At 51.0% G+C, this 26,970-nt stretch overlaps 1 protein-coding gene and 1 long non-coding RNA gene across 10 annotated transcripts in view; one reads left to right on the top strand and one right to left on the bottom strand.

Moving 5' to 3' along the window:
• Positions 1–26,970, top strand: part of ZNF423 (zinc finger protein 423) — a 334,889-nt gene that overhangs the window by 239,254 nt on the left and 68,665 nt on the right. The window lies entirely within an intron of this gene.
• Positions 7,781–15,960, bottom strand: LOC311583502. 2 transcript variants are annotated; one of them, XR_014774549.1, is made up of 4 exons: positions 15,788–15,960; positions 15,357–15,487; positions 11,999–12,181; positions 7,782–10,361 (listed from the first exon to the last, which is right to left on the bottom strand). It is a non-coding gene; the product is annotated as an uncharacterized lncRNA (long non-coding RNA). The 2 variants fall into 2 exon arrangements; XR_014774548.1 differs by lacking the exon at positions 15,788–15,960 and having other exon boundaries at positions 7,781–10,361; positions 15,357–15,781.

Here is a 26,970-nt window from a genome sequence, read left to right on the forward strand (position 1 = left end):
AGCCCTTATCAAGCCAGTTCCCACTGGGAGGGGTTGTGTGTACCTGTTCCCATGGGATCACTGAATCCACCAGAACCTCCCTATGCAGGCCATAGTATGCAGGCCAGTCTCTTGATTGTCAGCAGCACTGTGCAGTGGACAGCCCTTATGACCTCTGCCCCACACCAGCCTGGCTCCTGGGGTTGGAGAGCATATGAGGGGGCCTTGTGAGACCTGCCCTACGGTAGGGGTTATGATGGGACTGAGAGCTGGTCATTGTGCTTGTGAAGGTGGGACGGGTGTGCTGTCAGAGAGACTGGCAGTTCAGAAGGAGGTGTCCTAGAGTGGTCAGGGAGGCCGGGCGTGGGTGCACGCCTTTAATCCCAGCACTCGGGAGGCAGAGAGACAGGAGGATCTCTGTGAGTTCAAGGCCAGCCTGGTCTATAAAGAGAGTCCAGGACAGCCAGGGCTCTGTGTGACAGAGAAACCCTATTGAAAAAAAAAAAAAGTGGTCAGGGAGAACTTCCCGGTAGAGGCGTCAATGATCTGGACTCTGGTCCCTTCTTTGGTCATTTTGGGACCTAATCAGAGTGAGGCTGAAAATGAAGTATCTCTCATCCGAGACAGGAAGCTCAGACTGCTGAGGGTGAAATAGCATGATGGGTTAGAAATTCAGTTCTGCTCAGGGTGGGAGAGATGGCTCAGCAGTTAAGAGCACTGACTGCTCCTCCAGAGGACCTGGGTTCAATTCCCAGAACCATCAGGGTGGTTCACAACTGTCTGGAACTCTAGTCCTAGGAGATCTGATGCCCTTTTCTGGCTTCCACAGGCACCAGGCACACACATGGTGCATAGATATACATCCACGCAAAACACACATGCATGTTAGATAGATAGACAGACAGACAGACTTAAAGCCAGATATTTGTGTAAAATAAGTAAGTAAGTAAATAAGTAAGTAAATCTTAATCCTAGCACTCAGGAGGCAAAGGTAGTTGGATCTCTGAGTTTCAGGCCAGCCTGGTTTACAAAGTGAATTCCAGGACAGACAGGCAGACAGGACTACAGAAACCCTGTCTCAAAAACCAAAATATGAAAGGAAGAAAGGAAGGAAAGAAAGCAAATTCCGTTCTGCGCCAACAGGAGTTGGGTAGCACTCGGTGTAAGATCTGAGTTGAGCAGCACTAGGGAGAGGATTCCACAGCAAGGTTGAGAGGTCAGAGAAGAAGGACTGAGTGCCAGGCAGGGAAGGCGAGGAGGGCCAGGGCCTGTGGGCACTGAGGAATCTGTGTCTGCCCAAGGGTGCCTTCTGCTTCCTCCTCCAGGAGGCAGCTCTCAAAATGCCCCTGGGATACTAGTGTCACTTCCTGATCCCAAGGCTGAGGGTGACTTCTGTCAGCAGGTCTCAGGGGGTAAGCCTGGAGCCTTCCCAGCTCCTCATACCTGTCCCACGCTGAGCCTGCATACACTGCCTCTTTCCGGAGAGTTCTGCCTCTGTGGCCATGGTGGGCTGCCACTCATTCCCATGAGTGAACCTTGTGACCATAAGCATTTCCTAATCCCACAGTCCGAGACCTAGTCTTCAGGGAGCACGTATCTTTACAGTGGCTGTTGTGGTTGGTCCTTTGCATTTTAGCAGGACAAGAGCCATGGTGACAATAGCTACAAGTGTGCTGGATGCTGAACCCTGGATTGTCACCCGTGTCTCTCTATTTTGTTCTTAGGAAATATAAAGGTAAAGGGGCCTGCTGGAGGCCATACAGCCAGCAGGTGTCAGTGCTGGGTTGGAGCCCAGGTGTTGTGGTCATCTGTGGGCTTGACTGTCATGCCAGGTTGCTCTGGGAAACACAGACCCTCCTGGCATGTGGAATTCTGCTTTGGACTGGCAGAGTGGTCCCTGGATCGCCATTTTTAGTGTGTTAGTCCCATGGATGCCCAAGAATTCCGAGACAAGGATTCTGCTCTAACCCATAGGTCTCCCTCATCGTGGACCTCTGTGATGCAACATGGGCTAATGCCCCCCCCCCCCTTTCTCCTTTTGCCCCTTCTTTACAACACTGCATTAGAGAAATCTGCAGATGATGTGTCTGCCCAAGAACCCCTCACAAGGCAGCTGAGTATTAGGAAAATTTGTGAAATGAAGCTCAGAGGCCGCCAGCCAGCCGGGGCCCCTTCTGAGCAGTGATGATTTATCTGCACAATGTGGCGGTCATTAGTGTCACTGGTGTTGCAAGTGAGCACAGCCCGGGTCTGGCTGGGAGCCTCTGGGGCCATTACTGGCTAATGGCTCAGTGTAGGCAGAGGAGGCCTGCGGTCAGTCTCGCTGCAGGCGGGTAATAAACGTCACCAGCTACCTCCTTGCTCCCCACAAGAGGGGGGTGGCAACTCATGGCACCCTACTGGGCCTGGTCTCCATAGTTGGGGGGGGAGGGCTCTGTTGGCACTTACTGGAACACAGAGACCAAAAAGTTGCTCAGAATTTTGTCTCTCCGATTCAGAGAGGTTTCTGAACTCCTGGTTTTGCTGGCTTAGCTTTTGGGGTGTCTTCATGCAGGGATGAGTGGACTCATTCATTCTAGGGAGATCCCTACCCCACCTTAGGGTCATCGCTGCCTTCCTCTGAGTAGAAGTCTAGGCTACATGGCATAAGAGTCCACAGGCGCGTTGCATCACCACCTACACTAGTCTTTCCCTCACGCTCTGTCCAGCAGGCTGCCACACAGGGCAGCTGCCATTCCAAGTCTGCCACTGTGGCTGAGCTCCCGTGTTTCAGGGTATCCACAAGGACTCACACCGTACTGGCTCTGGGTCTGATTGTATTGCGTCAGCATTCATCCATGATTGCCCTCCAGGTAGCTGGAACGAGGTTGGTGCTGTCTCTACTCCTTTTCATTGCTGTGTATTTTGTTGTTCTATATGAGTGTGTTCAAGGTGGCGTTTCAGTAGTTTTGGTTTGGGTTGTTCCTGTTTTGGGGTCTGTTATGCATCACCTTATAGAGGCCACCTGGCTTCCATGTGGTTGAGCTATTGAAGCCCAGTGGGAAAGCCTTCACGTTGGCCTCCGCCACCCATTTGCTGAATAGTCTTAATGCAGGTCGGTTGCACTGTCCGAGCCTGTGTTCATACCGCTGTAGAATGTGGGTTAGAATATGGATGCTTAGCAGGCTGGGGCTCTCTGGACTGTCCCGAGCACAAACGTCTACAGTGCCAAGAGTTCCTGTGTGATGTACAGATGGAGAGTCTGAACTGTATGAAGGGCTGGGGTGGGGGGAAGGTAGCTGTGAGATCACCAAATCTCTGGGGCCTTTTAGGCTGAGGAATAGACAAGGAATAAGGCTTTGACTAGAGGCCAGTGACGGCACCCCTTTGCCTTGTGGAGCTTTCTTAGAACTGGAGACTCAAGGATTTGGGAATTTTTAGAATCCTAGACACTAAGAGCACAAGGTCTCAGAGTTGAGGTTCTTCTCTGTCCGAGCACACAGCTTACACATGCACTCACAGCACATCTGTGTGCCCTGCCAAGCAGGTTTTCCAAAGAGACGTAGGATGAGAACCATGTGTTCAACCACACTAAGAGCAAAGTAAGAGGAAACACATAAAATAAAAGAATATATTTGTATTTAATTCAGTACATCAAAACAAAATACTATAATTGCTCCGGAAAAATCAACCTAAGAATTTTGTTTTGTTTTGTTTTGTTTTGTTTTTTTAAGCTTTCAAGTGGAGATGTGTTTGGTGCTCCTGCGCACTGCAGTGTAGACCAGCCGAGTTTCAAGTGGCCTCAAGTGAGCAGAATTCTTAGAGTGAGGAACATCTAGAAGGCTGGGCTGATAAGGAGGAGGGAGGACACAGGCCTCGTTCTCTCTGGAGTTTGGACACCCCCATCTTAACATCCCCATGCCGCAGGCTTGTGATCCCATGGCTGCTCAAGAGGTGCCCTTCATCCCAGAGACAGCTTTTAGGCAGGCCCCACAGGGCAAAGGATCCCATGGTTCAAATTGGCCACTGCTCAGCTTCCATCCCATGGGCAGGCTACATATTAGGCAGGACAGAGCTTTCTGGCATATGCCTTATTCCTGCTATACCTCTGCTTGGCATCTCAGGAGGATGTGTATGTCAGGGGTGCATGCAGCCTTGTGCTGATGTCCCCCCCCTGCCTCCTTCGAGGCCGCCTTCCCTGGCGAATGCTGTGAAAGCGATTCTCTCTCTCCCCCTGCAGCCACAGGGAGATAAAAGCCATGGCTGTGGGGATGGTAAAGAGGGAGCCAAATTATATTTATAATATTAAAGTGAGTGCATTTGTGGCTTGCTGTTCTCCAGGGTCTTTCATAAGTAGAAAAACACAAATTAGCATTTTCCATTTCCATATATTGACTAGAAAAATCGCCTGCTCTCAATTAAGACCTATAGCTTTTGGGATGTATGCAACAATTTTATAAAATATTTACAGGGACATTTGCATTTTACATGGTGTTACAGTTTTTCTTGTGTTTAGGAGGAAGGGCTGAGGCCTTGGAGAGGAAATCTATTCTGTGGAATGGAGAGAGGAGGCTGTATTTCTGTCTTTTCCGCCCTGACCATCCGAGCTTGACATTGTCTGGTGCTCTCACCTACAGCTGACCCGCCCATCAGTGTTAGCCCCTTTCCAGAGGGTGAGCCTTGCTGACAGATCTATTACTTTTTCTTTAAACCTTGCCAGAATGGAGCTGTTTGTGGCTTTGTGCTGGATGGAGAAGGAGAACGGTTTCCCCCCCTGAATGTAAAAGCATGCCGTAAAGAACATAGCTATTTCCTGGATAATTTGCAGTTGTATATTTTATGTTAATTTCACCGAAAATACTGCACCCCTGCCAGGTTTAGTAGCGGCTCACTGTGGTATGAATAATTTCTAGCGAATCATTTTTTTTTCTTCATTTAAGATTTGGCACCTTTTTAAGATTTTAATAATAGCAACAAGGAGGAAGATTTAGAACAAGTGAAACATTAGTGCCAAAGAAATTCACGTTGAGCACTAATGTAAAATAGCAAGAATAATTACATGGAAAGCCGTTTCCACAGATGTTTTTCCTTGTAATGTAATAACTATTTACTAAACTGTTTATTTTAGGCCTTTGGTTTATAATAAAATATTTATACATTCTCCACTGTAATAAAAAATATTGACAAAATACTATAGAGGTTTTAAAAGACAATTGATGTTCCTTTCTTTTTCTTTCTTTCTTTTTTTTTTTTTTTCCTTCCCGGAAGTGAATGCAGTCTAAAAGTTTGGTGCTGTTTTATGGGGACTCATTCAAGGTTTGAGAAACTTTGTTCTGGTTTTGTTTTGTGTCCGTTCCCTAGGTTACAGGCTGAGGCGTGAGGATTCGGGGGGGGGGGGGGAGGGGGGGTCTTTGTTAAACATTGGTGGGCATGGCACGTCAGCCATTGGCTACTTTATCTTTTAAATTCTTACCTGGCTACCCTTCTGTGAGGCACTGCATATCAGAGGTTTGTTCACCTGAGTCAGGCCTGGCGAGGGAGGGTTTGAGGCCTAGGTTCTGGCTTTATCAGGGGCTGCTCCAGGCCGCTTGAGTCCTGGGGCATCTATAAAGAGTAGACAGACCGAAATGCTTAGCCTGTCGACTGCCGTTGAAGTACAGCTTGGACAAGGTCCCAATGAGGGTCTGACATGTGCAGACTTTTTTGTTTGTTTTTAAAGACAGGGTTTCTCTTGTAGTCCTGGCTATCTTGGACTCACTTTGTAGACGAGGCTGGCCTCGAACTCACAGAGATCCACTTGTCTCTGCCTCCCGACTGCCGGGATTACAGGCATGCGCCACCACGCCCAGCTTACGTGCAGATCTATCTCTTATTTGGCGAGGAACCGCCAAGTATAACTTCTTGAGTCTGTCCTTTGTACAGTCGGCGTTCAGAAGGAAAAATAGCCCTGGTAGACACAGGAGAGACCTCTTTTCTTTCCTCAATCCGTGCCTTGCCCTCCGGCTATTGGCTATTTCCTGTCAGGATTACCTAGTGAGGGTTGAAGAAGACAGAGTTTGTTGGCGGGTGGGGGTGGAATTTATGGACTCAAAGATGAGAAAGAGGTTATTCAAGTCCAAAACAGGCTGGGCTCATCCTGGGCCTGCTCTGTAGTGACCTGTCCCTTTCTGCCTCCTTACCCTTCCAGGCATCTGCACTGACCACACTCTGTGTCTGTTTCAAAGGGGCCGAAGGGGTCTTTAAGCCCTTCAGGGGCTTCTTTGGCTCCTACAGGTCTTGCTGTTTGATGTAGTGCATGGTTTATATCAAATTCGAGTCTCCACGTTTGTCTGTTGGTAAGTTTGTGGGTAAATTCTGCATGCAGATGTGTTTAGGTGCCCTGGTGGTTGTGGGGTCAACACGTTTGGTTTTTGTTCTTCCTTTTGTATTTGTCTCTGGGTATTTCCTTAGTGCTGTGTATTTGCCTCTGTTTTGTTGTGGGGCGGGTGCTGTCAACAAAGAGTGTTTTTAAAAAGAAAGGGCACACTTAGACCTATAGGAGTGCAACTTGCTACTCTGGGACTCACATTTTGGTGTACCCCACATCTGCAACCCCTATGGAACAGGTTGCCTCTGGGGATGCCTGAGGGACCCAGAAGAGCATCCCACAGGCAGGGAGCATTGTTCTCAGGGCCTCTACTTCCCTTTCTGGTGGAGATGTGTTCCCTGTGCGTTTGCCTAAGTAGTGGCCACCCATTTCTGAAGGCCGTGGCTCTCCTCGTTCAGCACCCCAGGCATAACGCTGGTGGTTTCTGGGACCTTGAGGGTCGCTCCTCCCTCCCCTGCCCCTGCCAGGGCCCTCACCTTCCATTCAGCACCTGGAAAAGCCCGGCTCAGAGGCATCAGAGTTTCTTGGTTCAGCTTGGGAGCAGCCTGAGGGAGGTGCTACAACCCCACAGGAAGTCTCCACGGAAGTTCTCCAGACTTCAGGAAGGATACCAGTGGGCAGGGGTGAGGCCCTCTGAGAACAAGAGCTCTTTCTTCTGCTGCTGGGCAGAATTAGTTGGGGGTTGGGGTCACAGCCAAACTGCTGGGGGTAGCTCCCACCACCAGGGGTCTCTCCTCACTCTCCTAAGCAACCTCCTCTCAATCCATGTTATCCTGGTACCGAAAGAATCTGGGTTGGGTGGGGTGGGGTGGGTGTACTCAGGTATCTAAATCTGCCTGTCTGACCCCAGCCACACTTGCTGTCACTCTGGTCCCTTGCTCACTGCCCCCTTGTTTCCCCTTTTTTCCTGCACATTGGTAGAACATTATGCCAAAAGCTGAGAAATTGTAGGGCTGGACGGACCTCTTAGAAAGCCACCTATAGTGCGTTAGGTTAGGGGCAGGGTCTGGCCAGGAGGCGGGGCTCCAGCAGCCGCACACACCTCCACCGCCTGCGCCTCCTGCTTCCTAGTGCTCTGCCTTTGTCCATCTGTGCTCTGGTCGCTCCAGCCCTGGGCCTGCGTTAGCGACAGCGTGTGCATTACCCTTACCAGGGCACACAGGCTTATCCTTTGTATTCACACAGCTCACACTGGTCATGCTGGGAGGAGCAACTCACGGCAGTTCACTCCCATGAGCGATTTCTGTGGACAATTCTGAGCGCGCTTTCCTAGGGGGCGGGAACAGATCGGAGCTTCATTTCAGTGCTGTATTTGCTGAGCAGCTAATGACTGGCATTATTACTAACTTTGGCTAATTGGTATGTTCTTTATAACTAAAGGCAAATTACCCATCACTCTATAAAGAAAGCATTTTGTTTGTTTGTTTACACTCAAGTAATATATTCTCCTCATGGGAGACAAGATACATAGGAAGAAGATAACAGAATCTCCTCTTGGTCTCACCTTCCAGGAAGCTGTTGTTAACAATTTAGTGTTTTGACTTTCCAGACTCAAGGTTTGTGTCCATGTGTAAACATACTTTACAATAATTTTTTTAATTGATGCATGCTACGTATGCAGAAAAGTACACATACGGGTAAGTGAGTAATCACTGTTGATGTGCCACCATAGGCAGAAAAGCTCTGTTGCTATAGGCGCATGGCCCACTGGACTCCTAAGCAAAACCAAAAAGTGCTGCCACGATGCAGTGACTCGCGAGCCTCCCCAGCCATCCTGATTTCAGTAGCAGAGGCTGGTGCCTGGTGTGTTTCCATGCGATGTAGCTCTGTGCGTACCTCGTGTGGCTTAAGCAGAACTGTATGTGACAGTAGATGATGGCCGATTTGTGGGTCAGCACCAACCCCCTCCTGCCACCACCGTTGCCTGCTTGGCGCTCCATTCACAGGCATTACTGGAACAGTTAGTGATTTACCCCGACAAAGGGCTCTGTGTGAGGTGTCCGCGATGGGTGACTTTCTGCCTCTTTCTCAGGGGAACGGAGTAGCCAGAACGGTGTGGGAGGGAGGAGGCCTCACAGGGCTGGCTGGAGACGCCTGGGCTGGAGTGGGGGATGCTGGCACGGCTTCAGTCTGCCAGCTGGACCTCATCAAGTGCGGGTGTTAATTACTGGGAGGCCCCTGGTTCTGTGAGCAGGCGGGGGACGCTGGGGCTAACTCGTGAAACAGGGTCACCTTGAAACAGACGCTTTCGGGCAAAGCAAATTGGAGGAGACTAAGGAGAAACACAGGGCTGGGGCATGGTGTCCCACCAGCCTTCTTTAGGCCACTCGGGCACTGGATCCTATGTCTGGGATGTTCTTGGGATCCAGCAGAGCCCTTGCAAGGATGTATGTGTGCCTGGTTTCTTGGCTGTAATGAGGGTTAGCTCAGTACAAGACTATCTAGACATCATTTACACCCTACCCAGAAGTCCTTGGAGTCCAAGGAGAACCTGCATGGCTTGAAAATGTGGCCCATGTGAATCCAGGTTCAGGAAGAGTACCCAGGCGTAGATGGAAAACCGCCTGATGGTGCCACCTGGGTGTCCAGCCGGGCAGCAGCCCAGTGCCCCAGCCAGGTGAGCTCAGGGTTGCTCGCACGACAGAGCCAGGTTCTAGGAGAATTGGATGATTTTGTTTCCTTGGCAATTCTTCACCGGGGCTGCTGTTTGGATCTACTGCAGAAAAATCAATGTGTTCTGAGTCCATAATTTCCCAGGTTGCCTCACTCCAAGTACTTTGTGCAGGAAAGGTGACGTCTCCGGTCACATCTGCCCACACAGATGTGTGTGTGTGTGCGCGCACACACACACATATATGTATATACACACAGCCCACAGGCCTTCTCCCCTTCCCCCCCGTGGCTCCGCCTCCTAGCACAGATTCATTGGAATTTCACAACCTTTGCATGCTTTTGTGAAAACACTCATTTGTGTTTGTGCCAGGCCGCTAATGGCGGACGCCAAGGTCTGTGAGCCTACCTCTGTTCAGCTCTCGTTATGGCGAGGAATGTGCCGTTAATAATGCATCTATGGAACTCAGCTGTGTGGGAGCCAAGTAATTATCCCACCGTAGCGTTCCCGGCTTCAGTGTCATCACAACTGGGGCTTCATTAAAAGTCCTAACAGAGACGGTGTTGTGTGCTGCGGCCTGTATATATATTTTTTCATTTAAATTATCAGCCTTGCTATGGCTCAGAGGTAATTTGACTTTTTGAAACCGCTGAGCCCCTGTGAATTCCCCTCCCCTTCTCCCTCTCGCTGCTCCACCAGCTGATCAGCCCCATAAGAACAAAAGGTTTATCTGAAGCTATGAAGCATATATTCACCAGCTTCTGGCGTCTAGATAAAAAAAAAAAAAATCAAAGTACTCCATTGAACATGTTAATACTGAGCAAAATGCACGCAGCTAGACACTAAACCTTTACAGGGATTTGGGCATTTGAAAAGTGATACCCACATCAGGTCTTGAGCTGGGTTTCTTAGCCCCGAGTAGTGTGAGCTGCAGAGACAGAAGAAATAACGTTCATAAACTAATTTGAAGAACAGAAAACGGATGGCTTGAGAGCGAGTCGCCTTTGGTCTTGAATCTTGGTTGAGTGTTCGGTTGGAAGGGCAGTCGGCGTGGGCAGAGTTGCCAAGAGCCAGAGGAGTTGGGAAGAAGGGATTCCATGTCTTTGGTTTTGCTTCTCTTGATGCTCTGAGTCTCTCTTTAGCTTTCAGCAGAAGAGGGCTGGGCAGTCTCAGAAAGAGGATCCATCGAAGCTCATTGGCACTGGCAGCAGAACTTTCTGGGGCTTCTCGAAAACTATGTTTCATAGAACCTTAATGTCCAGGAGACAGCAGCCGTCAGAGAAAATGGGCAGAAACTGTTGAGTTCTGTGAACAGACGGTTCACCCCAAGACAGCTGGTGAGTGTGTGCCTGCTTGGCAGTCTTTGCCACTTGTGGCATGGCGACACTTTCTCTAGACTTGTCTGCCAAGTAGGCTTTCTCGGTTCTAGATCAAAGAAGACACTGGAAAAGTATGGGGTTTGTTTTTTGCCTCTAGAAGCTGTTAATCTGTTGGAGGGGCCAGAGAGGAAGCATCTTAGACCATAAGCCATTCAAAATTGAACTAAGTTTTTCATCACTAAAGAGGATGTGTGGAAGGGGGTGCAAAGTGAGGGAAAGCCTCAAAAGGCTGTGGCAAATTTGCACACAATTAAGACCCCCCCCATGGGTAGAATGTAAGCTACTTGTGAGGCCAAGAAAGACACAGCACTGGCCGGGCATGGTGGCACATGCCTTTAATCCCAGCACCCGGGAGGCAGAGACAGGTGGATCGCTGTGAGTTCGAGGCCAGCCTGGTCTACAAAGTGAGTCCAGGACAGCCGAGGCTAACACAAAGAGACCCTGTCTCAAAAAACCAAGGGGGGGGGAGAGAAAGAAAGAAAGGCACAGCATAATTTGGTGTACCCCCCCCCCAGGTCCTCCATGCCACTCCCCCAGATACCTCCACAAAGCGGATGGGAGAGAAAGACTTAGTTTCCCCCATCATGGGGCCCAATGGGAGTTCTGTGCTCCGTCTCAGGTGGAAGGAGAGCAGTGTTTAGCCCGCTGTGCTGGAAACACCCCACTGGACACCAGGGCGGAAAGCCTCTGATAACTGGCTCTTCGGTTTGTACGTCTTATGGCAGTCCGGCAGCCCTCTGCCATGTGGAACAAATACAGGGTCTCAGACCCTCTCCCGTGAGCTTGGAATCTGTTTCTTTTCATGCCCTCTAGTCCTGCCACCTTTGTGCCTGCATTATGCCTCAGGTAAGACAAGCATGATGAGCAAAGATAGACATGTGAAGTTAAGCCATAGACAGCATTCGGAGAGAGTGGGCACTCAAGTTGAATGCCTACTAGGAGTTTACCAGAAGGCTTTGAGAAAGATAGCCTAGTTGGTCAGCACATGTTAAAGGTGCCGAAGTGGCCACAAAGCTCTTTTAAGCTCTTGCTGGAGGATTCCTGACTGGAAGCTGATGTATTTGGGGTCTTCCAGACCACTAAACCCTTGGAGCCTTGCTGACTGCTCCCTGCTGATCCGTGATGCACAGTCCAGACTGCCTTCTCTGTCCTTTGCACCTGCATAGCCTGCTGTCTCCTGATGGCCCTACTGAATGTGCTTGAGAGCATCTCTGCCTCTCTCTGCCCACACCCCAGTGCGGAACTCCTTGCCTCAGTACCATGGGTCCATTCCTGATGACTGCTGGACCCACTGTGCTCCCGTTCTGCTGCATCCCAGATGCTCAGCATGCTTGCCCACTGCCAGGGCACTACGCTCTTGTGTCTGTGTTCGTTTGTCTAGAGGGACAGGGGCTGGTTCCAGAGCAGGGTCTCCAACCCAAGGAGAGTGGCAGGCTGGGCCTTGAAGAACCTGTGGGAAGCTGAATATTGATCCTGAATATTGATCCTCGTGGTGTGCACATTGGGACTTGGGTAAGGAAGCCATCCACTCCTGGGAAAGCAGCTCTTTCCCCTCTTTCAAGGTGTGAACTCAGGCCTATGTGAACCCTTTTCTTTTTGGAATCTGTTTGGCTGTGAAGCCTTCGCAAGGACCACTGTGCCTCATCAAACCCGAGACACTGTTCCTGATGCCATTATACCCACCTGGAATGAGGTCAGCCCTTCTCCAAAATGAGAGCTGGGGATTTGGAAAACAAAACGTGCCTCGGTGCCGACGTCACCACCCAGTACTCCAGGCAGCATGAAAAACCCAAACCCGTTGGGGCTCTTGGGGCCAGGACTGCAATGTTGGATGGTCCCAGGCTCAGGTTCACTGTGGTTTCAGATCTGGAAAGAGAGGCGGGAGAAGTGTTTGAATATTGTGCCGTGAAGGGAACAGTCCTGCGGCGCGGCAGTTTTGATATTAGTGCAGACCTCCTAAGAGATCCCCTGGCTCCGAGCTGTGATCCACACGCCACATTCGCAGACAGCTGGTCGCCCAGCGTGGGCTGCGCCTGCCGCTCGGAGCTGGCACACTGGCGGGGACCAGGTAATGCTCTAATTTCCCTCGTGCAGATGCGGCCAGGAATATCTTAATTTATTGGTGTGCTGGCATGCAAGAGGGAATGCTGCCGGCGCAGCCTTGCATAACTATTAGCAAAAGATGGGACTGATCGGGGCTTGACTTCTCCTAAAGTGGGTTTGAAATAATCATCGCCTTTTGTTGTGTTTGGAAGGGCTTGAACAATTCTTAATTATTTAATTATAGATATGCAAGTAATACACTGGGAATGGCCCTGTCATTCCAGGGATACTGAGCGGAGGAAAATGTTTAGTTACCGGAGGGGGAAAAAGGATGGTAATTAAGTCGAAGTGTCGTTTGTATCATATCACTATACTGTTAGTGACGAGGGAGGGAAAAGGTCTGTGGGGCCGCACCTTGGAAATTTCTAGGTAATAATAATAACATCAACAGTATCGCTGCCTTCCTCCAGGCGAGGCCTGGACAGCTAGCAAAGCCCTTTCTCTGTCATGTAGATGCAGGTGCGTGTTAGCCTTCTGCTAGGCAGTTGCAAACTTTCCCATTGCGCAGATGAGAAAAATTGATCCTCAGGTCTTTCTTAGCCCATCTTGTGTTTGTGGGACACTGCACTGGCCTGCTTTTTTCCCCCCACACTGTCGCTGGATGGGGCTGAGCCCTTCTGTGCCTCATAGCGACTTCCCTCTCTCTCAAGTGCTGGGCCAGCCTTGACAACTTTGGTGACTGTTTGCCTGCATTGTATGTGTGACGCCATGGCACGCTTCTCAGGACCGACACCTTGTAATTATCCCGTATAAGCACTCATTGTGTTCATATCATTAATTTTGTTTGGGCTATTACGTTTGATAGATACATTAAGCATTATATAGTTCTCTTTATACATGAAATTGAACTGCCTTTGAACAGTCAGCCAGCTAATTGCTGGTAATTTGTGTTGCTAACGAGAGGCAGAATAGTGGTATAACATTAGGCTCAACAGTCAGTTAACAAGTCTGCCCGTTCAGATTGCAAAGCGTGCCCTCTCAGGCAGAGGCAAGCTGCATCCCACACATGGACAGACTTCGAAATGCCCGTGACTGAAACGCCTGTTCCCACACCACCGAGGTCTTGCAACGGTGACTACTGTGTGGGAGTTGTGGGGAGACGGGGAGACCACATGACCACTCGGGTGATGGGGTGCTAAGAGGCTGGGTTTCTGTACGTCCCTATGCTCTCACGCTGCTGTATCCTGTTCCAGGTGCCCATCGACTTGTGGTCATATGTATGGGTCTTCTCCAGCTGTTTAGTTTCCTTTTGCCCAGGGTCGTTTGGATCATGGTGGGGTCGCCGCTCTCATTGATTCCGGAGTTCGGTGAGCACTTCTCAGTCCTTTGCTTTGGGAAGGGCTTGGTGATGGGCAAGAGAAGCCCAAGGAAGATTTGCTCAGATACAAGAGGGAGTAGGGGGCTGTGGCCTAGGAAGCCACATGATGGATGAAGTATCCTTCTAGACCGACAGAGATCCACAGAGCGGACTGTCAGCCGGGCCTGAGTTGTGTCCCACTCAAATTCTTAGTGGAAGCCTAACCCCTAGTACCTTGGGGTGTGAATGCTGGGAATTGGTTTCTACAGGGGCGATGACAGAGTCGGTACCCTAATCCAGTCTCAGAGCCTTGCACACACATTAGTCGTAGGGTTAAGCGTAACAGAAATCAGACCTTGTGGAGGCAGGTAGAGACACAGCGCCACATGCAAGCTAAGGCTCAGGAGAAACTTAACCCTGATGATCCCTGGACTGTGGCCATTTGCCTCCAGAACTGTCCAGACACCTCCCTGCCCTATGCCGTGTTAGGCCTGTGCTAGTAGACGCACGTAGACGTCCCTGCAGCTCCATTCTAGTGGCTGGGGAGGATGTGGTGGAGCTGCTGGGAAAGTCTCTGAAGGTCTAAGTTTAGTAATGCCCTTAGAGCTCAGTATTAATGCAGGCTTAGGTGGCAGACGGTTCCTGGGAGGGGTTATCCCATGAGAGCTGCACAGGCCCTGTCCTACACACTTGTCCTACACGGTCACTTAGGAAGGGACACAGGGTTGCCTTGCCACTAGAAGTGACCTTCATGGAGGTCCTGATGTACTGACCATGTCAGCTCTCATTTCTAAGGGATGGCCTGAGACCTGAAGGTGTTCCCTATGCCTTTTTTTTTTTTCACTGCACTGAGGTGTTGGTGTCTATGAATGAACCCACATTTAAAGAAAGGGCATTTTAAGGCATTGGAAAACTCCTGTGGTTGTCAGAGGCCATCCGGGCACCATTCTGTGCTTAAGTCTGCTGGCTGTGTGGCCATCCTGTCCCCCAGCACCAGGCTTTACCCTTCCCTGTCAGTTTGGAGTGCGTGAAGAGCTCTCCTGAACTGCTAAAGCAAAGACGCTGATATCACCCAGATCCTCGGTTTCCCAGCAGAGGTGACATTTCCAGGATAGCTGTGCTTGTTGGTGGGATTTTTGTACTCTTCAAGTGACCAAGTGTCACAGAGTGTTCATTGGTGGCATCGCACTATGGCTAGGTGTCTTGCCGTCACTGGACGTTCAGCACATTCTCTCGGTTCTTGTCAGTTGAGCTTGATGAGTGTGTGTGTGTGTGTGTGTGTGTGTGTGTGTGTGTGTGTTTGGGTGTGTGCATGCGTGTGCACATTTGTTTAGTATAAAGCATGCATGTGGTGTGCAAATAATCCTATAGGTGATTCATGTATTTGTAAAGGAAGGATAAAATGGACAGGGCTACCGTTTCTGTGACTGTATATGTGTTCGCTTTCAAATCACTTTCGACATTTTACAGAGAGAGGGAGTGAAGCTACCATTTCGGCCTTGGTCCCCACTTACAGTTCAGTGAGTACGGTTACAAAATGCTTTCCTCATGTCCCGTGGCAGCTTTCCCTGTGACCTGCAGGTTTTCCCAGTCAGATGGCCTTACTGCTTTTTCATACTAGGGTAGACATCAGAAACCTACCGTGTCAAGTTGGCCACTTGTGGCCATCACATCAGAAAGGCCCCGGAGAGTCCTCTTGCGCTGCTGTCACTAGGGCCGTTGCCCAGAGCCAGCTCCCCCAGGTCCCCTCATTCTTGCTTCTTCTCTGTTTGCTACAGTCAGGGAGAGAAAGAAGGTGACAGAGCCCAGTTTTGAGCAGGGGACAGAAAGGATCTCAGTTTTAGAGGACTTCAGTATGTGTGACAGGCAGGAAAACTGTCGCAAATGGGTGGGGAGCAGGGTCCCTGAGGCCAGTGAGTGATGAGGCTGTGTGTGGGGGGGGTAACCCTCCCTGTCCACAGAGCTTTACTGCCGGAAGTGGAGAGACTTGAAATGGCCCCTGAAACTCTCTCACTGGTGTGGATTTTTTTTTTTACCCCCACTGAAAATGTAATGCACGTTAGAAGTCATACAAGAGCATAAACGTCTGCTACGTAACCGCTCTAGATGCCTCGCCACGCTCCCTTGCCACAGAAGCTGCCCGCCACGCCTGCCGAGGGCTGTGCGCATGCGTGTTCGCGTGGACAGGCTGGGGTGCATGCGCTCTTCTCTACTTCACTGCTCACTTCACTTCTTTTTTTTTTTTTAAAGACTTATTTATTTATTGTTTATGAGTGCTTTATCTGCAGAAGAGGGCATCAGATCACATTATAGATGGTTCCGAGCCACCATGTGGTTGCTGGGAGTTGAACTCAGGACCTCTAGAAAAGCAGGTGGCGCTCTTAACCACTGAGCCATCTCTCCAGCACCCCGCTCACTTTACTTCTACCCTGCATGCCCTCCTCCAGTGGCTTGCTGGAGTTTGCTCCAGTAACAGAGCATTTGTAGAGCTTTGTTTAATGGCTGCACCGTGACTGGTTCAGTCACACAACCTCTGGCTGTGGTAAAAAGTTTCTAGGGGAGAGCCTCAGAGAAAAAGTAGCTTTTGACCAGAGGTTTTGAAGAGTGAGTAGGAGTTTGGCAGTTCAAGCTGTTTCGGTGATGACTTGGGTATGAAAGAGATTGTGTAGGATGGGTTTGTGCCCACAAAGAAAGGGGCCAAGGGTAGCAGCTCCATGCCTTCCTTGCCCTGGGAAACGACACTGTAGCCGGAGTGTGGCTCCAGCCCAAGGTGCTCTGGGAATTGTGAACAAGGAGGCTGGGTAGACACAGGACACATACTGCGGCCCAGGTTCCCAGCATGCCAGCCACAGGAGAGGCAAGGGCAAGTGCCCGAGTGAAAGGAAGGCCCACGCAGCTGGCTGGCAACCCCAGTTACTGCTTCAGAAACGCTGCCTGGAACCGCTGCCTGGTGACATGTCAGCTCCTGACAGAAAGCGGGGTTGGCAGGCCACGTTTTCTAAGCCGAGGGCCTGTCTGCCAGATCGCATTTGGATTGAGTGGCTGGCACTCTGAGAGCCTCTGCTTAATAGGATTGAAAGAAAAGAAATGTTACTTTTCATCACCCAAGACAACAAAGAGAAACGGGGAAACGAAAATATTATTTCGTTTGAACAAATTACAGGGAGGCTCTCTGGGGCGCTTTCAGAGAGTAAGATGAAGAAAGCGCTTAAATATCATTCCATCAAACTAAATTTTTAACTACAATTTTTTACAGATAAAATGTGTTGGGAGGATTCAAAGAAGATTAGCGCTCACCTCAGAAACAGTATTCAAATTTTACCAGCTAATGGAGGCTCCGGCAAAACGTGCTAACGCCTCTAGCTTTCCTCCTAGGGGCAGAGATTTTGGTATTCTTATAAAAACACATCGAGCTGATTTCATTCCCGTGTCTCTGCAGACTTCATTGGCGTAATTTCAGTAAGTGTTATAAATGTTATTTTAAGTATTATAATGATAATCCCCCCTGACAACAAGCCTCATCTCAGCTTCCACCACCAAGGTAATGTTTACCTCGGGTAGCGCATAATTGTTTGCTTTCTTCACAGCAAACTCTGCTCCCAACTGCTTAATCAGCCGTGGAAGACAGGGAGACCCGAAGACATGTGGAATGTTCCTCCGATCACAGCGGAGAAATGGGGGGTGATGGGGGGGGGGAGGCGCCCTCTTCTCCTCCTTGATTTATTAGGTAACTTTTTTGTTCCTGTTCCCAAGGAGGGTGGCCCTGGATCTTGGGCCATCTCTTGAGACACTTATTACTATAAATGTCACACTTGGGTGAAAATTTGCTTGGCTTGTGAACCCTGGGGCCTTTCTCTGTGTGTTTGTCCGTCCTGGCCAGGCCTCCCCCAGTTCTCTGATGGGGTTTGGGAACTCCATATTCTGGTCACAGCCCACACTTCCTTGCTCTCCATAGTACGCCACTGCCTGCTCAAGGAGGCAAGAAGTTACTAGGCCTTGAGAAAGTGAAACTTTTCTACCCTTGGATGTTGCTCTCTGAGGCTTTCTGGGGCATTGAGTAACTGCTTCTCTGGTTCCTTAAGTATCCGACTCCAGTTGTGATTAGGAGCTAAGAAAGAGCTGGGAAGATTGTGATTCCTCACATGTTGGAGAAGCGTTTGTCTCTGTGTGTCTGAGTTCCTGGAACCCTGCTTTCTCCAGCCGGTGGCTGTGGAGAGGTTCTGCTTTGAGCTAACCATTGGCCAGTGGCTCTTTAATTCTTTCAACAAATGCGTATTGAGACCGTAAATGCGTATTGAGCCCTTTCTGTTGTTAGGCGCTTTGTTGGGCTCTAGAGAGGGAACAGGTTTGGTTCCTCCATCTTTGCCTGGCTTACCATGTAGGCATTGAACACGGACTGAATGGCAAACACACAGATTTATAATTGAAGATGAGGAGATGGACGATTAATGAGGGGATGGAGCAAGGTGGGGGGGGTGTGTGTTGTATCTCCTGAAGGCAGAACATGAGGAGAGAGGGAATATTGGCCTGACCACAGTGGTGCTAATGGTGAGAGAGTTTGGCAGAGACTAAGCGACATTGTCCTTCAGTGCTTAGGAGCTCTGAGAGTTTTCACTCTCTTTAAGCCACGAGGAGGATACACGCCTATTTAGGAGGTTGAGGCCCTGGGTAGAAGTGGGCCATAAGCGAGCAAGGGTGAGAGGTCACAGTAACCGAGGATGGAGTAGCGTAGCAGTGCTTTTCTTGGTGGAGAGAGATCTGTAGACACTTGGTGGGTACGAGAGCTGTTCATGGTCACCTCCAAAGTAGGCAAACTCATGGGAAACAGTTGGCCCAGCAGAATGCCAGCTTGAATGGCTCCTTGCCACCAGATGCCCCCACATATTCTTCTTGGCCCTACCCTCACCTCCCACTCACGACCAGAGGCCTTCTCTCACCAGGAACTGGGCAAGTGGAGGGCACCTCAGGTGTCTGTCAATATATGACACTTTCTGCTTGGTCCTCTAGGAAGGATGGACCAAGCTTCAATTTTTCCCCTTATTCTCAGGACAGGATAAAAAGCAGCCTCTACATGCCTGGACCTACCCCTTCCCCACACACCCGCTCCCAGCCCCTACTCCCCAGCTCCCTGAGGCCGGCGGCATAATTTAGCTCAAGCCTTTAGTTACAGACCAGGGCTAGGAAGTAGCTGATTTCCTTTCCTCAGGGTGGGCACTCGGCAGGTTTTGTGCTGGGGATGCGGGGAGCAGAGGGAAAGCAAACTAGGTGGCTGATAATCCAAGCACCCTCGGGGCCAGCCTGACCCCCTTGGCCCAAGAGGGGTCCTGTCCTGGCACTTGCACAGGGGTCCGTGTGCACCTGCTCCTCGAGAGAGTGGTAGGCTTCCGGCTGATGCTGGGTGGGCAGCAGAGGGTGGGGGAGGGATTAATTGCTTTGACAGAATATTCCCAGTGCCCAGTTTTGAGTGAATTAACTTCCAAGAAAATACCTAATATCCCTCCCCTTTTCCTTGGAGAGGCGACAACTAGCCGAGTCCATCTGGGTCTCCCTACTGCCAACATTGTAGGCAACCATCAAGGACTCAAAAATCTAAAAGCAGGTTGCCCTAATCAGGGTGGAGTGCAGCCCTCTTAAGTGGGCTAGGAGCAGAGGCAGAGGGGCAATCAAGACTCTGTTTCTCTGAAACACATCCCGACACAGACTGGATGAATATTTTAACACCAGCACATTTTGCTCAAGCCAGGAGCACACTGCATTCCCAGAGAATGACCTGGAAACCTGAATATCGCCGGGAACAAAAGGTTATGCGGAGGCTTCTGTGGAGTGGGATTGGAGCATGGGAGGAGATGCAAAGAGTTGTGAACTTCTTTCTTCTCTCCCAGAGCTGCCGGCTGAGGGAGCAGCATGCAAGCCACCAGGCCCCAGGCCCCAGCTGCGGACTAGGCAGAGGAGCCCTTAACCAGGGGGAGGAGGGTGCAGAGGGCAAGAGGCAGGGAAGGGGGGAGGGTCTGGGAAACGGAGAAACAAACTCTATTTTCTGCTCGGCTGTGGAGGGAGGGCTCCAGTGGCCCAAGGGCTCACGGAGCAAAGCAATTTCAGACAGGGTTGAGTGTCTGGTTTTCCCTGGAGCGGAGGCTGCAAAGCCCCGAAAGCCCTTGGTTTCTCTTCCCTTAATATCCTGTTTTGGAAAGTGCAGTGTGAGCCGGGGAAGGAAATGAAGGCGGCCCTCGGCTAATGGAAGAAGCCCTATCCTGCTTGCTCTGGGGGGGGGGGGGGGGGGGACGACGGACGGACAGGGAAGCTGTGTTCCAACGGCCTGGTCAAGGTAGAAGGCTGTCTCCAGATAGAGAGAGGGAGCTTGTGACCCATGGGGTCCCTAGGAAGGTGGCTGCCTGCAGACAAAGGCTTCAGCCTTCTCTGCCTTGTCTCTGAGGTTACTTGCTGGCACTGTTGCTCCTTGTGTGGCGTCAGAGGCCATGGCAATGCCAATCCCAGGACCTGTCCAGAAAGTCCAGACCTTGTTACTCTGTGACTTTTTTCTGCTCCTCCTGTGATTGCAGGCGCTGTCCCCGCCGTGGCTTTCTTCTAAGCACCCATGGTACATATACCTGTCATGTGCTGAGGTCTGGCACTGGTCCTGGGTGTTTAGGAGCTAAGTCTCTGTGGCAGGTTGAACATTCCAAATCCTCTAGACGTCACATTCAAAACACCCCCAAATCTGAAAGCTTTTAAGCAATGCCATGGTGTGCTACAAATGATATGCCACCCCCCCCCCCCCCACACACCTAACCCAGCGGGATGGGGAATGGTCTGAGGGCAGGCGTGCTAAAGATCCCATCTGAGCTGCTCTGCTGTCTGTGTAAAGCGTGTATGTTGTGGGCATCATGCTTAGACTCGAGTCCCACTCCTTTTCTCACTGTATATGTGTAAAAGCGCCAGAAATTGAGTCCAAAGAACTTCCTGTCCCAAGTATTGCGCATGAGTGCTGGGCAGCCTGCACTGGCAGACAGGGGACTGGAGGCGACATCCTTCAGTGAGGTCTGTGAGGGCATGGGATTGGGAGCTGTCTGTGTGGCAGAGGTCTTCCCCTTGTGAAGGAGACTTGGCTGGGTACTTCCCCCACTACTCTCTCAGCAGGGCCAGGGGCTGCCCCAACTCTGCCCCTCTGCACTGTACTCCCGTCAGCAAGGCCAGTGCTGAGTCATGTTCATGGGGCACCAGCTACAGGTGGACTTCAGGCCTTGACCTCTCTGCCTAGTGTGAACCTCAGTCATGCTCTTTGTTGGCCAGTGGCTGTGGGGAGGTCATGTAACTCCTGAGTCTGTCTCCTCCTTAGTGAAGTGGTGCTCTTGAGGGGCCCTGTGTTCAAAGCCTGTGAGTACTCAGTAGGCTGGTGGCTCTGAGAAGTGTGCAGGAAGGTCTGGTCCTTCTGCTGTAGTGCCTTATGAGAGGGGCCTTTGGGGGCTGCCCTAGTCTGTCCGGCTGGTCCTCTGTGTATAGTGCATTTGGCTTTTCTCCTTAGCAAAACTCTGAGTCTGTGAGAGCAATGATCTGTGTGCCTGGCTCCTGGCAACATTCTGGACTTGACAGATACTTAGTAAATACTCATCTAATTGAATATTAGGCTACATTTAAATGACATTCAAGGTAGGGTGTGGTTGGTGCATGCTCTTAATACCAGCATGGGGGAGCGGTGGTGGCGGTGGCTACGATGGGCCCATACATAAAGACAGGTAGATTTCTGAGTTTACCGAGTAAGTTCCGTGACATCCAGGCATATACATTGTGAGACCCTATTGACCTAGGGAGATGGGAGACACACAGAGGCAGAGATATACTTGTTTTAAACTCTCTACTTAATAAAGAATATAATATAGAGAGCCAGCCTTCCACATCTGTGAGTTCATGTGTTCCTGGAAAGTATTTAGAAAGAATGCATCTGTAATAATCTAGTGATGATTCAAGCACATAGGAGTACACGTGGAGGTCCTGTGCAAAACTGCACCTCCTTACGTAAAAGACTTTAGTGTCTTCAGGTTTTGGTGTCTTTGGGATTCCTTGAACCAGTTCCCTGCTTATGGCAAAAGACGACTGTGAAAAAACAAACAACGGCAGATGTACGTGCATACGTATTTGAGTGGAGACCCCACACACAGGTGGTGTCTGCTCTGGGCAGAGCTGTGAATCCATTGAGTGCTAGTTGGCCCAGGTTGTTCATGAAAAATACTGGGCTCAGCGAAGGGTGCTGACTGGCCAAATTGCAGCCTTGCTCACTGCATGAGAGTCACACAGCTTAGAAGGACAGAAGCAAAATTTGAAAAAAAAAAAATTCTTGACTTGTGAGCAGGCTGTGGCCAGCAAAGCATGCGGTATCTGGGATTCTTCAAGCCATGTTTTCTGAAGGGCAGGTAACCAGTTTGGGAAGGGGTGACTGGGGACTGGGTGGCCCTGACTCTGTGGGTCTCAAGGACAGCTGTCCTGAGCTTGTTCAGGTGGCATGGTGACTTCCTGCTGTCCTGGTTGTAAGATCAGTTGCAGTTATGCTAAAAAATTAAGCTGCCCCAGGGCTCAGGCTAGCCAGCAGTGCCCAGCTCATCCGGCCTCTGCTCTTGCTGGTATGCCCATCTCACTGTCCATCCCCGTGGACCCGTGAGCAACCTCAAACAGCAGCACACACCCCTGTCTTCTGGATAGCATCACATCATAGCCATCCTGTGCTCCCTCAGCTCCGGCCTCCATGCCTAGCAGGTGCCCTACGGTAGCCGCGGGGGACATGAGGAGAGCAGCTCCCTACAGAGGGCAGTGTCTTTCCTGTGGCTGAGAGGGCAAGCAGGCATGATCCTGGCAGGAGAGAGTGTGGCCTCTGAGATGCCTCTTCTCCTTTCTTGTTGTCTGGGCATTCTGCCTGGGGACAGAGCCAGGGCTACTGGAGGAGGCTGAGCTCGCACGCTACCTTTCCCCACACTCCCTGTTCTGACTTCACCAGGGACAAGCTTGAGCCTTCTCTGGACCTTGTCCCGTGAACCCTGGCTTTCCAAGATGTGGCTCTGTGGCAAAAGACCGTGCTAGCTAGAGAGACTCCCAGGTGTGCCCTGCCCTGCTACGTCAGACATGATTGCCACAGGCCACTGAGTGCTCTGAAGTTTGAGACGGACCCATGGAGAAATTCTTCCACCTGGACCCCCTGCTCTGAAGGCAGGATAATGCTGCCCATGTGAGCTCACCATAACTTTCTCCTGGGTAAAGTGCTAAGGTGCAAACAGCTGGGCTGGGCCTGTGTCCATGGGCTCTGAATGTAGCCACAGGCTAGGTAGAGGAAGTGGGGTTCACTTTAGGAACCCAGGGATCTAAGAGGCCACCAGGAGAACGAACAACTGATCTGGGAAGCAAGGTCTTCAGTGGGCTAACTCAGGAGCTAAATACCAGCATGGACCCCTGTGGAATTATTAGATGAAATAGCAAATGGATGAGGGGGAAGCAAAGTTAGTGCTTGTGATGACAACTTTTTCCCTCCTGGTTTTTCAGACAGAGTTTCTCTGTGTAACAGCCCTGGCTGTCCTGGAACCCGCTTTGTAGAGCAGGTTGGCCACAAACTTACAGAGATCCACTCGCCTCTGCCTCTTGAGTGCTGGGATTAAAGGTGTGTGCCACCACGCCTGGCAGCAACTTTTAAAATTTTTTAAAATTTTATTAATTTATTCAGATTACAACTAAATTGTTATCCCATCACTTGTATCCTCCCATTCCTCCCTCCCTCCCTCTTTAACCCTATTCCCCTCCCCTAGGTCTGTGACTGAGGGGGACCTCCTCCCCACTTCATGGACATAAACTATCAAGTCTCATCTTGGTAGCCTGATTATTCTTTCTTTGAGTGCCATTAGGCCTCCCCACCAAAAACAATTTTTTTTAATGTGATAAAAGCACACGAGACCCCTGGTGATACAAGTAAGGAGCCCTGCTTCTCTTAGCACACTGCTTTAAAGCAGCAAGTCTACGATGGCTCCTGGTTCTGGCTGGCAAGGGCTGAAACCCTCGCTGAAAAGTAGGGAGGCCACATCTGTATAGCAGGCTTCGTGGGCCAGCCAGGCATCTGGGCCTCATGGCAGCCTAAATGCCTCCGATTAGCACGTCGGGTGGGAAGAGGTGCTAAAAGGACTCCTTCCCGCCCCTTCCACTGGCGTATATTGAAGGGAGTTCAGTTATGAAACTATTAAAATGTTATTTTGATAATTAAGCCCACAGCTGTTGCGAGGGCGGCAGGGGCAGGCGTTGTGCAAGCGGCAGAAGGCATGATGCTCTCACGGGCTCCAGGAGGGAAGGAAAGCGGGCAGGGAGCGGTGAGGCGGGGGTGGAGGTGGGACCCTGGAAGGGCAGGGAGAGGGCTATGCCTCTCCTCAAGTCCTCCACTGCCTTAGGTGACTGCAGAGAACAGTTTCAACTTGGGAGACTCCCAGCTTTGGGTTTCTAGGTTTCCACGCAAACTCCAGAGAGGCAGCTGTGGGGACCCCCAAAGCCACTGGCGCTCCAAAGTGGGGGCCCAGGACCAGCGAGTCAGCTTTATTGAGAACCTTGTTAGAAAGGCCAACCTCAGGCCAACCCCAGACCTCTCGAGTGTGATGGCAAGTGTGAGGGTGGCAAAGAGTGTTGTGCACTCAAGATCAGTAGCAACCGCCCTGAGTGTTGTCCCCTCGGCAAGTGGGGCTCAGCTCGCCTGGCTTCCTTGGAGGAGAGCCTGGCTGGATACGAGAGGTATGGAAGGGTGTAGAGATGGCTGGTGAATGCCACAGCAGGCTCCTAGGCGGGTCTTGGCTCTTCGTTGTACCAGATGACAAGGAGGAAGGAGCCCGTAGGTGACGGGAGCTTGTCGAAGCGTACATAGCGAGTCACACCAAAAACTGGGGTCAGTCGTCAGTCTAATAAAATGATTGGAAAGTCATGACTGTGCTCTTTCTGGACCTTGAGGGCAGGGCTGGGCGAGGTGAAGTAAGACAGAACGTAAACTTAGAATGAGCCTTCGGGCATCCTCTGATGACGTTCTCTGGGGTCAGCACCCCTCCACCTTCGCACCCCTCCATCCTCGCTCACAATCCAGCATGTCCGATGTCTCCTGCTCGCTTCCATTCCGTTCATCCCATCCGTCACTCAGGATCTGTTGACATGTCCCTCTAGCCGTCTACCTATTAAGTATGCCATCCACATGTCCACCCGTCAGCTAAACAACCAAAATAATGTCTCTTCATATTTTAGCTCACAAAGAGCCCACATATGCTAACCCTGACCAGATAAGCTGGCAGATTCTCCAATCTACTAGGCCATGACAGTTGAGGCTCCGCCTGGAACAGCCTTCCCTTACCTCTCATTGCCAGTGTTTCCTCTCAACATGCATCCCGGGGAAGTTTTGTGTCTCCTCACCTTTGCACTGCCGCCACATCTGCCCATACCGTCAGCACACTTCCTCCGAGCCCTGGTAGCGGCTGCCTGTAACCGCTACAGTCCAGCAGACTCAATCCAAGTACAAGTGTAGTTGTGGGTCATGCCTCTTCTCAGAAGACCCCAGTTGGCTCCCCTGTCTGAGGCAGCAAACCCAAAGCTTTGCCACCCTATCTAGTGCCTTCTGTGTTTGCTCCCGTTTACCTGTCGGTGGAGGGATCCCGGTTTCTAGCCTTAGTGGGTTCTTTGTTGCTTCCACACTTTTAGCTTTGTACACATGCTGCTTCAGTCTAGACCACCAATACCTAGAGCTCCTCCTGCTCTGCTGGGACCCACTCACCCTCCGTGGCCCAGGTCCAGTGCCTCAATGTATCACTCATGCAACCATTGTCTTCCTGGCATGGGACACCCCTCTGAAGGACACTGTGTGTCCCTTGGCTTATCTCATCATCGGTGTGCCTCAGGTTTGCGAGGCTCATGCTCACAGTGAACCGGAAGCTGGTCTGTGTCCCCTTCCCATGGGCCACTGCACAATGTGTGGCACACAGTAGGTGTGGTTTCTGAAGCGGACAAGCTTGTGTCTTCAATGTATGTCATTACGGAGCAGCCTAGATATGCTCCTTGGAGTAGGACTGAGATAAAAGGCCTGAACTAGCCAGGAGAGGTTGTGAATGCCTTAAACCCTAGCATTTCTGCAGTGGAGACAGGAGGATCTTTGTTAGTTCAAGGCCAGCCTTGTCCACATAGCAAGATCTGGGACAGCCTAAACTATTGTTCCTGTTGGGGCATAGGGCACGGGGCTTATGGCAAATGTTTAGTCAATGCCCCATGAATGAAAGCATCTGCCCTCTGCCTTAAATGTTGCAATTACAAAATGAGTGTGGTATCAGAAGTTCCATTGGGTGGTGCCATAGAGGGCACAGATGCCCATTCTCTGTGCCTATGTGGCGGCCGGGGCTGCAGTGGGCAGCAGCTGTGCTGTACTTATTTCTGAGTACCCTGCGCAATCCACAGAGCCTGGCATCTCTCTTCTCTTCTAGCACTGGCTCTGGTTCCATGCTGCCAGTCTGCACCCTGTGAAGGCTTCCAAGTGGCCCTCTGATGGTGTTTCCCCAGACCAGGGGGCTTTAGCGTCTCCTCCTCTCACCTAGGTGGAGACCCTCAGTGTAGCTCATGAGGCCTCGCACACTTGTCAGACCTGAAGCCGCATCCTCTCTCACATGCCTCTCTTTGTACCTGCAGCTACAGGCCACTGGCTGTGCTCTCTCTGCCCCAGCACCATCCCCGTGATCTCCACCTCCACCTGCTGTCTCACACCGATTTACTCGGACTCTGGGCCTGAGGAAGTCCTACCAGGCATGTCTTTCCCCCCCCTGGGCCTCTAGGCCTCAGGCTGCCCCTAAGGCCACAGGGTTTCCAGATAGTGCCTGCTTGCTGGCCTCACAGATCAGACTGGCAGCTCCTGGCAGGCAGGTGTTTCCTGAGTGATTGAAAAGATGCAGAGTGCCCCCCCCCCCGCCACATACATGTATTGGATGAGTAAAGGAGAGACACGCACACCATGCCTTGCTAGTAGGCGCACAGGCTAAGCACCTTGCTGGAAAGCTCTGGCCCTTGGCTCTTGGGGTGAAGTCCAAGAGGGGTCCAGTCCAGGGAGACTGACCACCTGTCCACCCATCCTTGACATCTTCCGGCTCTTTCCCGTCAGCTTCAGGACATCAAAGCCAGGCTCTGTCGCTGTGGCATGCCGTCCTTGCTCCTGTTGAGGGAACGGGGTAGGAAGGGTGCATGGGAGCGAGGCTGCTGATGGTGTTGAGGAGAAGTG

The sequence above is a fragment of the Acomys minous genome (genome assembly GCF_964271855.1).
Source record: "Acomys minous genome assembly, chromosome: 14".
Classification (NCBI taxonomy): domain Eukaryota; kingdom Metazoa; phylum Chordata; class Mammalia; order Rodentia; family Muridae; genus Acomys; species Acomys minous.